Here is a 12431-nt window from a genome sequence, read left to right as displayed (position 1 = left end):
GTAATTTAATCGTTTAAATAGTCATTTCTCCTCGTTAAATATACACAGACATCGGTCGGGGGCACCTAACTGCATGGATATCTGCTACAGTTCTGTATTTCTGGATTTCCGTGCTTATGCAGGTAGAGTTTTCAGAATAAATGAACGCGGCTGGTACACGCTTAAGAATCTGTTCCCGTTTCTATTGTACATGCTCCAGTGCTGCAGAGGGCGGGCAGCAAAGCAAGAATGCACGGGAAAGCTACGTGGGGGTTGGCACAGAGTTCTGTAAGAGATCTCAAAGTGGCTGTCTCTCAGAGTATCTGCGGAGTGGGGCCTAGGCCCGTGGAAACCGGAGCCTCCGAGGCCTTCCGAGGCTCAGCCGGAGAGGTCAGCCGCCTGTTCCCGTGGGTGGTCCCGGGACGTTCCCCACTCAGCGGGGCTTTTCCTCCCTGGACCCCGTGGGGCGGGCACCCCTGGGACCAGAGGACGGAAGTGGCTCCAGGAAGCATAGCGACAGCTTCTCCTCGGCTTATTCTAAGCGATGGATAGTTTAGGGCTGCATTTGAACCCCTGATCCCCATGGACTATTCGACACATCTCTGCTTTCCCCTCATTGTGCCCTGGACACGTTTAATAAAGTCTCTGGCGTTGGGTTCGTGCCTAAGCATTCAAGGAACACCCGTGAAATCGCCCGAGCACGTGCATGTGCGTTGACTGGAACCAGCATAAATACTGTCTCGAAGTCACGTCCGGGAAGCATGGCTGACGTATTGTGGGTATCCACGCTCTGGAGGGACGTTTCTGGCAACAGCGAGAAGGCCAGGCAATGGCCCCATTTCGCACAGCCATTTAGTCCCGTAAGTACATTTCCTCAAGTAAGTCTGCTGATTACCTGGCATGGCCTGGACACCCAGCCAGGGCTTTGCCCTAAATGCTGCAGAGGCCCGCGTGTGTCCGGCCACATCGGGGACCTCCGGGGAAGAAGCACAGTCGGTGGCCCTGTTTGGAAATGATTGCACAGAACGAGGAAAGAAATGGGGGAAATTTCGCAGGAGCAAGCATTCGTGATGGAGCCAGCTGCCTGGACGCCGTCGGAACTACCGCTTCAGGGAAACCGGCCTCAGTCCAAGACCCAGACGGGCTCACCGCAAATACTTGGACGATGACAACAGAAAAGCACACGTTTTCCTTCAGATCCGCTGTAAAGAGCGGCGGACAGTGGAATGCCGGTCTGTTAACCCCTCAGGGGCCGGCTGGTCTGAAATCCCAGGGCCTCCCTTTGGCTTTTAGGATCCGTTCATTCCGTAGGAGGGAAGGAAAGGCCCTGCTGGCTCCGCTGTGTCCCCTCTGCCCTTGGCTGCCTTCCAGGGTCTGCTCCGACCTCACAGGTCCACCCGCAAACGCCTCTAGCGCTCTGGAGTCTTCTCCCAGCCTGTCCCGCCTTCCTCCACCCAGTGCAGCCTTAGTGCGGGCCGGGACCGTGTGCGGTCTTTCCTCGGGGCAGCCTTCCCCGAGTCTCCCCCAGGGTCCTGCCTGACGGGGACGCCCACCCTCCTGGCTCCCCGGCACCCGGGCTGCCCTGGTCACCTGGGGTGGTTTTCTGCCCCTCTTCCCGCTGCTGTGGGGAAGGGCCGTGTTTCCGGTGCTGGAACGTAGTAGGTGCTTGATAAACACTTCTCAGCTGGTCAGGGAGCACGGCTCACTTCCTGAGTTGTGCTGTGCCGGCACTGTCCTCCCCTCTCCCACCCTCATCTCCTCACTCCTCCCGCAGCCTGGGGGGGCGGGGAGCGGGGGGACTAGGAAATGCCTCGCTTTACAGCGCGGGAAGGAAGGCCCGGAAGGTCTGAGCACCACTCCCCAGGCCAGGCGTACAGCTGGGAAGGCTTGGGGTCAGGATTCAAATCTGCACAGTTGGGCTCTGAGCTGCTATTTTTCCATCCCACGCTGGGCTGAGTGGAGAAATAGATGGATAAATACGTGATGGGGAGACACCTTGCTGACGTTATTCTCCAGAGTGGCCCGGCTGGCGTGGCTCAGTAGTTGAGAGTCGGCCTATGAACCGGGAGGTCACGGTTCGATTCCCGGTCAGGGCACAGGCCTGGGTTGCAGGCTCGATCCCCAGCGTGGGGAGTGCAGGAGGCAGCCGATCCATGATTCTCTCTCATCAGTGATGTTTCTCTCTCTCTCTCCAAAATACATATTTTTTTAAAAGAGAGAGAGACTGGGGAAGGGGAGCAGAAGCTGGTCCCGGGTCACAGGCTCCGGTGAGCCTCTTGCTCTCTGCACTCGGTTCTTCTGTGGGGCCAGCGGGCTGTGTGGGGAGCTGCTCTTTCTCTTAGACCAGAGGTTCTCAACCTTCCTAATGCCGCGACCCTTTAACACAGTTCCTCATGTTGTGGTGACCCCCAACCATAAAATTGTTTTCGTTGCTACTTCAGAACTGTAATTCTGCTACTGCTCTGAATCGTAATGTAAATGTCTGTGTTTTCCGATGGTCTCAGGCGACCCACAGGTTGAGAACCGCTGTCTTAGACATCTTGTGCCTTTGACTTCTTGCCAGTTAGTTCCTTTTGGGGGTAAATAATGATAGATGAGAGGGGTGGGGACAGACTAAGCTATCTCTCTCTATAAAAGGCTAAGTGACTGTGTGACCGTCTGACCGTCCAACCGGCCGTTCCATATGACGCGCACTGGCCACCAGGGGCCAGACGTTCAACGCAGGAGCTGCCGAGATGCAGTGACTTGGCAGTGGCAGTTCTCGGGTGACGCACCCCGAAACCAGAGAGGAGGGAGCCGATTCCTCGTGGGGCAGCGCAATTCCACCTTCGGCTGTGGGTTATGTTGTGGCTGGGGCACTGTCGGCCCCGAATCCCACGTGGGCTGGTGATTTAAAAGTAAACGTTGACTCCCGCATGTGCGATACATATAAAGCTCTCGCTGGTGCCCATCACACGCGTGTGTCTCAATCTGTCATTGTCGACTGTGAATTTGGTTGACACTTCCATTATAGAGAAAGGGCGAAGAGCGATATTAAAATAGTCTTCTAATTAATTTCCTTTCAGTGTGCACGAATCCGTGCACCGGGCCACTAGTAAATAATAAGCCCACTTGTCCCTATGACTCCTACTCAGACACAAAATCTTAGACAAAGTCCCCTCCCTCCAGTCCAGACATCCTCAGACTGAAACTGCTCCGGGTCCCTCCAACGGCACTAGTGCCCCAGCCACAACCCCCGTGCACGGACTGGCCCCAGGTTCCGAGGGTCAGCCGCTCGGGCTGGGTGGGGATGGACCCAGGGGTGGCAGGAGGAAGGGCAGGAGCCGGCCTGGGAGGCGAGGTGGCCGCTGGGCTCCAGCGGGGCTTCCCTCTGGTTTCTGTGGGGAGCATGCCTGTGGGACGCGCCTCTGGGAAAGGGCAGAGGGCAGACCTGCAGACCATGTCCTTGGGGCATTTCTAGGGCCTCTGCCCCCAGAGCAGTGGTGGGGCTTAGCAGGCCCAGGCGTTTGCTCTCCTGTGGAAGGCGAGAGGGAAGGGAGGGAGGGAGGGAGGGAGGGAGGGAGGGAGGGAGGGAGGGAGGGCCAGGAGGACACAGACTTGGCCACTGAAGAGGTGAGAGACATGAGGGAAGAAGAGCTGTGGCTCATGGTTAAGTCGAATCTGAGGGTGGGGTAGTCTTTAGGATGGTGGGCTGTATTTTCAACTTTAAAAAAATATAATCTTTATTGATTTCAGAGAGGAAGGGAGAGGGGGAGAGAGATAGAAACATCATTGATGAGAGAGAAGCATTGACCGGCTGCCTCCTGCATACCCCCTACTAGGGATCGAGCCCCCTACTGGGGATCGAGCCTGCAACCCAGGCATGTGCCGTTGGCCAGGAATTGAACCTCGGCCTCCTGGTTCATAGGTCGATGCTCAACCACTGAGTCATACCAGCTGGGTTTATTTTCAACTTTTTTTTTTTTTGGTTAATCCTCACCTGAGGATATTTTTCCATTGATTTTCAGGGAGAGTGGAAGAGAGAGGGAAAGACAGAGAGAAACATCAAAGTGAGAGAAACACATTGATTGGTTGCCTCCTGCACACGCCCTGACCAGGGCCTGGGCCAGGGAGGAGCCTGCAACTGAGGTATATGCCCTTGACTGGAATCGCACCCAGGACCCAAACTGGCTAGGGCTATTTTCAACTTTTATTTCAACATCTGTTTCCTGAAGCCTGATCTCCTTTAGGTCTTGGATACACGTTTCTTTTCCTGTCTGCAGGACTTGCATTTTGGTGAATGAACACATTTCCCCCTTGGACATTTTCTGAGGCATCACTGACATGCAATACCGCGGGGTGTTAAACAGCTCTGGGAGGTCCCACGGTGGCCACAGGGAGACCCCCTCAGTCCCAGCCCTTTTCTGTACGTGCCCAGCGTCCCATGGTTCAGACCTGCTCGCGAAACTTGACATGGGCAGTGCGTTTCCAACAGGCGTGTTTGCCTTCCAGACGGAATTGTGTGTTAAGCAGCCGAGAATGCCTGGGATTTCAGCAAAGGTTATGGAATGAGGTCACTGTAATGCAATTCCCACCATCTCCCCACAAGAGCCTCCTAATGAGGTGATATCTGAGCATTACCGAGTGGCTCGTTCTTTATTTTTTCCTGATTTGCCCAGATAGCCGGCGATGACGAGCCGGACTCGGATGATTTTATCACCGTGAGGTCAGTTCAGTGAGATGTCCCAGGGCCCGAGGCCCGGGAAATGGCATCACTCACTCGCGATAAGGTCAATGTCAGGAGGAAAATCACCAACTCCGTAGTGAGGACAACCCTCCTGCGGGGGTGGCCATCCCTTTTCAGACATGCTCTTTAATCAGTTCTTCCAAACAATGCCTTCTCTATGTGCCCGGCTTGCCGCCTTAATCCCAGACAATAATGGCCATTCACTGCCTCAGGCCCGCACCGCCTTCTCCCCGCCACTGAAACCCCTTCCTCGCATCAGCCTCTCACTGACCTAAACATTCATTACAAACCATTTCAGCAAGCTCCTGAGAGCCGAGGAGAGGCGGCACCTGGCCTTCCCTCCTTGGAGGTGCTTTTCCACTTGGGGAAGCTCCTGTCACCCCGGAACGCGAATTTCTTCTGCCCTCCCATTCACAATGGACGGCTTTGAATTTAGTAGCAAGCCCTGGGACCTCGCTGTCTTTGCGTTTCCGTATTTATCCAACAGGTTGCTTGGAACTGGTGCTAGGAATTAGGTTCCTCTGATGCCTGCTGGCCCCGGAGGCAGGGCTCTGACACCGCCCATCATTCCAGAGGGCACTTTTCCATCAGAAAACGGTGGCTGTTGCCCTACCAGCCGGGGGCAAACTACGGCCCTCGGGCCGAATCTGGCCCGTTCGGCTGTTCTATCCGGCCCGCGGAGCCGAAAGAGCAGAGGGTTCTCTTGCTCTCCCCTCCGCTCCTTTACTTTGAATTTATATTATTTCACACAAACACTCCATCCATGCTTTTGTTCCGGCCCTCTGGTCCAGTTTAAGAACCCATTGTGGCCCTCGAGTCAAAAAGTTTGCCCACCCCTGCCCTAGCCGGTTTGGCTCAGTGGATAAAGCGCTGGCCTGCGGACCAAAGGGTCCCGGGTTCAATTCCAGTCAAGGACACGTATCTTGGTTGCAGGCTCCTCCCCGGCCCGGGCCCTGGTCAGGGCTCGTGCAGGAGGCAACCAATCGACGTGTTTCTCTCACAAGGATGTTTCTCTCTGTCTTTCCCTCTCTCTTCTATTCTCTCTGAACATCAATGGAAAACAATCCTCAGGTGAGGATTAAAAAAGAAAAGTGGTAGCTGGAATGGGCATCCTCAATGCATTTCAACGTGTCCTCCTGAATGTGTTTCTTCTATTTCTGAATCTCAGTTTCTTCCTCTCATTTCCTCTCCTGGGCACTTCCCACTTTCTGGTACCCCTTGACCTCTGACCCCTGACAGCAGAGAGGACCTGAGAAGCGGGGCGCTGTGCTTTGGGTCCCCTCCCCCCAGCTTCCCAGGGCCCCACTGTCACCGCCGACCCCAGGACAGAGCTCCTCTTCCATCCTTTGCCCTTTCTCTTAGAGCCTGAGCGAGCACCCGGTTCCTGTTTTCCTGCGAGGAGGCGGGGTCCCCCTCCTGAGAAGCTTAGCAGAAGTCTTTCACTGTTTGTTCCCATGGACGTGGAGGGACCCCTTCTCGCCTCACAGTGAATGGATTCCCCATCGAGCTCACTTGCTTCATAGGGCTGTGCGGTTAGTTGTCGCTTCGATACAAAACAGAAAGCCATTCAACCTGATCCTGGGGTGGGAGGTGATGCAGGTGAGGCAGAGGCAAAGGAGAACCCAGAGCCAGGAGCCAGGAGGGAGGGGCTTGCTGGCAGGGTGAGGTCACTGGGTCTAGTCTGCCCTGCGGGGTGCCAGTCTGGAGCTCCCCGTGTGTGTGTGTGTGTGTGTGTGTGTGTGTGTGTGTGTGGCGATGCACTTCCTTTTTAAAAAATATTTTTTTATTGATTTCAGAGAAGAAGGGAGAGGGAGAGAGAGAAACATCAATGATGAGAGAGAATCATTGATTGGCTGCCTCCTGCACGCCCCCTAGTGGGGATCCTGCAACCCGGGCATGTGCTTTGACCGGGAATGGAACCGTGACCTCCTGGTTCATAGGTGGATGCTCAACCACTGAGCCACACTGGCCGGGCTGTGCCTTCAGTTTTCACTCCACTTTAAAGAAACCAAGAGTGGAATTGGCGGGCGCTGCGTCCAGGTGTGGCTCATGCACAGAAGTGAGAGGTGCTCTGGTCCTGTGACCTGTTCTCATAGAAGAGCCTGCCCGGAGGTCACAGGGTGAGCACGTGAATGGATCTTAATGTCTTCCAAAGTAAAATAATGGGATTAGGCGACCCTGTACTATTTCCCACGATCCCCCACTTTAGGAGGCTGTTTTCATTAAATGACTGGCTACCCACGCTGACGGTGCAGCTCAGCCGGTCACAGGTCCTTGACCTCCCTCCGGAATGAGACTGCACACGTCAGCGTGGCCGCAGGCTAGCGTGCCTCCCTCTTAACCGTCCTTGGCTGTCACTGGCCTCTGAGTCAAGCCTGCACAATATTTGGCCGTGAGGTGACAAACTTAGACACTCCCAGGGGCCAGGCAGGCCACGGGAATGAGGAAAGTGGGCCAGTTGCAGGGAAATCCCCACGGATGCGCGTTGTTTGCATTTTAAATGTGCAGGCGTACTCCTTACACCTACAAAAAATACGCCTTTTCTTTCCCTTTTTAAATCGAGTGTGAATAATATTCCCCCACGTATCTCCTGTTTTTCCACTTTGGCCGAAGACACAAGGACCCAGCAGGGGCAGATCCAGGTTCTGTGGGGCCGGAAGCAGATACGGTTTGGAGGGTCTACTTTAGGAAGAGAATTAATTGCAATATGAAGCCATACTCATGAGCAAGTCAAGTGCCTGTTTTAAATTTATTTTTTAAAATATTTTTATTGATTTCAGAGAGGAGGGGGGAGGAGAGAGAGATAGAAACATCAATGGATGAGAAAGAATCATTGACCAGCTGCCTCCTGCACGTCCCACACTGGGAATTGAGCCTGCAACCTGGGCATATGCCCTGACCAGGAGTTGAACCTGTGACCTCCTGGCCCATAGGTCGATGCTCAACCACTGAGCCATGCCGGCTGGGCTTAAGTGCATTTTAAGTTGTTCTTTGTTGTGTTGAGCTGCACAGATGTGACATGAAGCAACTCTTAGCTGAAGTCCCTTGGCTTCCTGACGAATTGTGCAGCTTTGTCGCTGGGAAGGCTTCTTTCTTCGGGTTATTTCCCTGCGTTCGAACAGCTTTCCATGTTGTTTTATCTGGAACCGCCAGGCTTCATTATGACAAAGGATGTATCAGACACACCGACACCAGACGTGACATGCTGGGTCCCTCGTGCACGTGACTTCTCGCCCGGATGCCCGTTCTGTGCGAGGAACTGCTGCAGATGTGTGCCCTCCAACAGGAACCGGTAAATCCTAGCTCACGCCGTTTCCCCCCGAGGAACACGGCCGGTTCACCATGGTGTGCTGTGCGTTATGAACGGTATTTGCAGCAGGAGGGACCCTGCACCTGGGCAGGGCAGGGCGCTCCTGAGAACTGAGTCCTCGGCTAATAACGCTGTGTGTCTGAGACCCGAAGGCTTGTCCAGGCAGCTGTGGCTCGTGCATTTCCAACCTGGTGCTCCCCACGCCGCTGCCTATTTCTGGTGCCGCCTGAAATGATGAAGCAGGAAAGCTGTTCTGGTTGAAATGAAGAGCAGTCTCCGCGGAGGGGGGGCTTGGTGTCAGGGAGGGGCGGCGGAGGGAGCTGTGAGAAGATGTCACTCGGTCTAACCCCCCCCCCCCCCCCCCCCCCCCGCTGACCGCAGCCCCGGGCAGGGGCCCTCCGCCATCAAAACCACTTCTGAATCCGCAGCAGAAGCCAGCAATCTCTTCTTAAAGACGGGGACCCTCAGCAACTTTAAACGTTGTCTCAGTTGGCCCTGACTGGTTTGGCTCAGTGGATAGAGCGTCGGCCTGCGGACTAAAGGGTCCCGGGTTCGATTCCGGTCAAGGGCATGTACCTTGGTTGCGGGCACATCCCCGGTGGGGAGTGTGCAAGAGGCAGCTGATCGATGTTTCTCTCTCATCAATGTTTCTAACTCTATCCCTCTCCCTCTCCATTCCTCTGTGTAAAAAAATCAATAAAATATATTTTAAAAAAGTTGTCTCGGAACGAAATGCTAAGCAAGGCAAAGAGAACACAGCAGGAGCGTCTCTGGGCTCCTGGTGGGCAAATTCTCAGGCGCATGGCCGTGACGTCCTGGTGAACCCCGCGGACTCATCACGTGGGAGGCACCGACAGCCTGCGTGGCAGTTCTTCACCCCGAGGACCCGTAGAGCCTGAATAGTGGGAGGTGGGTTAGCCACACCCCCGCACACAATAGGCTACTCTTACCTAAGGCCCTGTTGGTGACAGGTGCTTGCATATGTTATTTCATCTAATCCCACAACCACCTGAACGAGAGCGTGAATAATATCTCCACGCTACCGCAAGCCGAGGCTCCGGGGGGACAAGCAGAGCTGCGCAGACGTGGGCTGGAGACACAGGGTCCTGCATCCCGGTCAGACGTGAATATGCAGACAACAGTGGCCGGATCGCAGGTAAAAATTGATCCCTGGCCCGCGGCAGCCAGGCCAGGAAGCCAGCTGCTCCCTCTGAGTCAGACTGGCCTAGGAGCCAACGCTAACCCGATAACCCGGGGCAGGCAGCCCCACAGGCGGGGGCTCGATGAACCACTGACAGCTTCGTCTCTGATTCTGACTGAGGACCAGCCAGAGGAAGCCCCATGTGTACCCGCACCCATCACCCGCCCGCACCCATCACACACCCACTTCCAGTTAGCCCGCCTGCGCCTCCCGGCCAGCAGCCTCCACTCAGGCCCCGGAGTGGAGCCGTCTGCAAAGCCTCCCTCCCTCTCCTCTGCGGCCATGTGGTGAGTCCCGCCACAGTGCCAGTCACAGCGCCGAGGCCCTCGCCTGTTCTCCATTTACTTCCACAGGCATCAGGGGTGAAGCTGGATGGTTTGAAATTTTAATCCTACCCAGTAAAGAGGAAAATGTAGAAATCATGAAGAAATTTCTTGATTGAAGAAAAACCTCTCTGATAAAAAAACAAACAAGGAAAAACCCCTCCCTCCCTGTCTCTCTCTCTCTCTCTCTCTATATATATATATACACACACACACACACACACACACACACACACACACACACACACACACACACATATATACTAGAGGCCCAGTGCATGAAATTCATGCACGGGGGGGGGGGTGTCCCTCAGCCCAGCCTGCACCCTCTCCAATCTGGGACCCCTTGAGGGATGTCCGACTGCCCGTTTAGGCCCGATCCCACTCGGTCCTAAAGGGGCAGTCGGACATCCCTCTCACATTCCAGGACTGCTGGCTCCCAACTGCTCGCCTGCTTGCCTTCCTGATTGCCCCTAACCGCTTCTGTCTGCCAGCCTGATCACCCCCTAATCACTCCCCTGCCAGCCTGATTGATGCCTAACTGCTCCCCTGCCAGCCTGTTTGCCCCTAACTGCCGTCCCCTGCAGGCCTGGTACCCCCCAACTGCCCTTCCCTGAAGACCCAGTCACCCCTAACTGCCCTCCCTTGCAGGCCTTGTCCCTCCCAACTGCCCTCCCCTGCTGGCCTGATCACCCCCAACTGCCCTCCCTTGCAGGCCTGGTTCCTCCCAACTGCCCTCCCCTGCTGGCCTGATCATCCCCAACTGCCCTCCCTTGCAGGCCTGGTTCCTCCCAACTGCCCTCCACTGCTGGCCATCTTGTGGTGGCCATCTTGTGTCCACATGGGGGCAGGATCTTTGACCACATGGGGGCAGCCATCTTGTGTGTTGGAGTGATGGTCAATCTGCATATTACTCTTTTATTAGATAGGATAGAGGCCTGGTGCATGGGTGGGGGCCAGCTGGTTTGCCCTGAAGGGTGTCCCGGATCAGGGTGGGGGTTCCCTTGGGGCGTGGGGCAGCTTGGGCAAGGGGCCTGTGGTGGTTTGCAGGCTGGCCATGCCCCCTGGTGACCCAAGCGGAGGCCCTAGTATCTGGGGTTTATTTATCTTCTACAATTGAAACTTTGTAGCCTGGAGTGGAGCCAAGCCTTCTGCTCACTCCGTGGCGGCAGCCATTTCTGTTGGGATTTATGTATCTTCTATAATTGAAACTTTGTAGCCTTAAGCGGAGGCCAAAGCAGGCCAGGGCTGCAGAAGCTTGGCTTCTTCCATCACCGCGGGCAACCCCAGCCTCCTGCTCTTTCCAGCTCCATGGCTGCCGCCATTTCTGTTTGGGTTTATGTATCTTCTATAATTGAAACTTTGTAGCATTGAGTGGAGGCCTGGGCCAGCAAGGGCAGGCGGAAAGCTTGGCTTCCTCCATTGCCAGGGAAACCCAAGCCTCCCTCCTGCTCTCTGTGGCTGCAGCCATCTTGGTTGGGTTTATTTGCATATTCGCTTCTGATTGGCTGGTGGGTGTGGCTGGTGGGCATGGCTTGTGGGTGTAGCGGAGGTATGGTCAATTTGCATATTACTCTTTTATTAGATAGGATATATATATATAATGTCCCAAAAAATGTATACACACTTTAACAGCTGATAGCTCAATTTTGAGAATGAAATGTATTTTAATAAACACTGCCTTTATAATTATTCAGTGTGTGCGTACATTTTGGGGGCCCTATAAATAGGGTATTAAAAATGCACAGGTGAATTGTATATGGCATATGAATTATCTATATATATAAAAGCCTAAGTGACCAAACGACTGGTCAGCCAGTTGCTATGACATGCACTGACCACCAGGGGTAAGATGTTCAATGCAGGAGCTGCCCCCTACTGGTCAGTGCGCTCCCACAGCCAACCTCCCATGGCCGGCCAACCTCCTGCGGTCCCTTCCCCCAGCAGACTGCCCCCCCCCCCCCACCTATCAGCCACGATGGCCGGCCAGGCATAGGGACCCCACCTGTGCATGAATTCGTGCACCGGGCCTCTAGTCCTATCTAATAAAAGAGAAATATACAAATTGGCCATACCTCTGCTACACCCACAAGCCATGCACACCAGCAAATCAGGAGTAAGTATGCAAATTAACCCAACCAAGATGGCTGCGGCCACGGAGCGAGCAGGAGGCTTGAGTTTTTCCAGCGATGGAGGAAGCCAAGCTTTCCGTACACCCTGGCTGGCTCTGGACTCCACTCAAGGCTACAAAGTTTCAATTATAGAAGATAAATAAATCCCAGATACCAGGGCCTCTGCTTGGGTCGCCGGGGGGCATGGCCAGCCTGCAAACCACCCCAGGCCCCTCACCCAGGCTGCCCCACACCCCAAGGGAACCTCACCCTGATCCAGGACACCCTTCAGGGCAAACCAGCTGGCCCCCACCCATGCACCAGGCCTCTATCCTATCTAATAAAAGAGTAATATGCAGATTGACCATCACTCCAACACACAAGATGGCTGCCCCCATGTAGTCAAAGATCCTGCCCCATGTGGACACAAGATGGCCACCACAAGATGGCCAGCAGGGGAGGGCAGTTGGGAGGGACCAGGCCTGCAAGGGAGGGCAGTTGGGGGCGATCAAGCCTGCTGGGGAGGGCAGTTAGGGGTGACCAGGCCGGCAGAGGAGGGAAGTTGGGGGTGATCGGGCCTGCAGGGAAGGGCTGCTGGGGAGGACTCAGGACTGCAGGGGAGAGCAGTTGGGGGGTACCAGGCCTGCAGGGGAGGGCAGTTAGGGTTGACCAGGCCAGCAGGGGAGGGCAGTTAGGGGTGACCAGGCCTGCAGGGGAGGGCAGTTAGGGGCAATCAAGCTGGCAGGGGAGCAGTTAGGCATCAATCAGGCTGTCAGGGGAG

Source organism: Plecotus auritus, assembly GCF_963455305.1.
Source record: "Plecotus auritus genome assembly, chromosome: 3".
Classification (NCBI taxonomy): domain Eukaryota; kingdom Metazoa; phylum Chordata; class Mammalia; order Chiroptera; family Vespertilionidae; genus Plecotus; species Plecotus auritus.
This window is presented reverse-complemented; position numbering follows the sequence as displayed.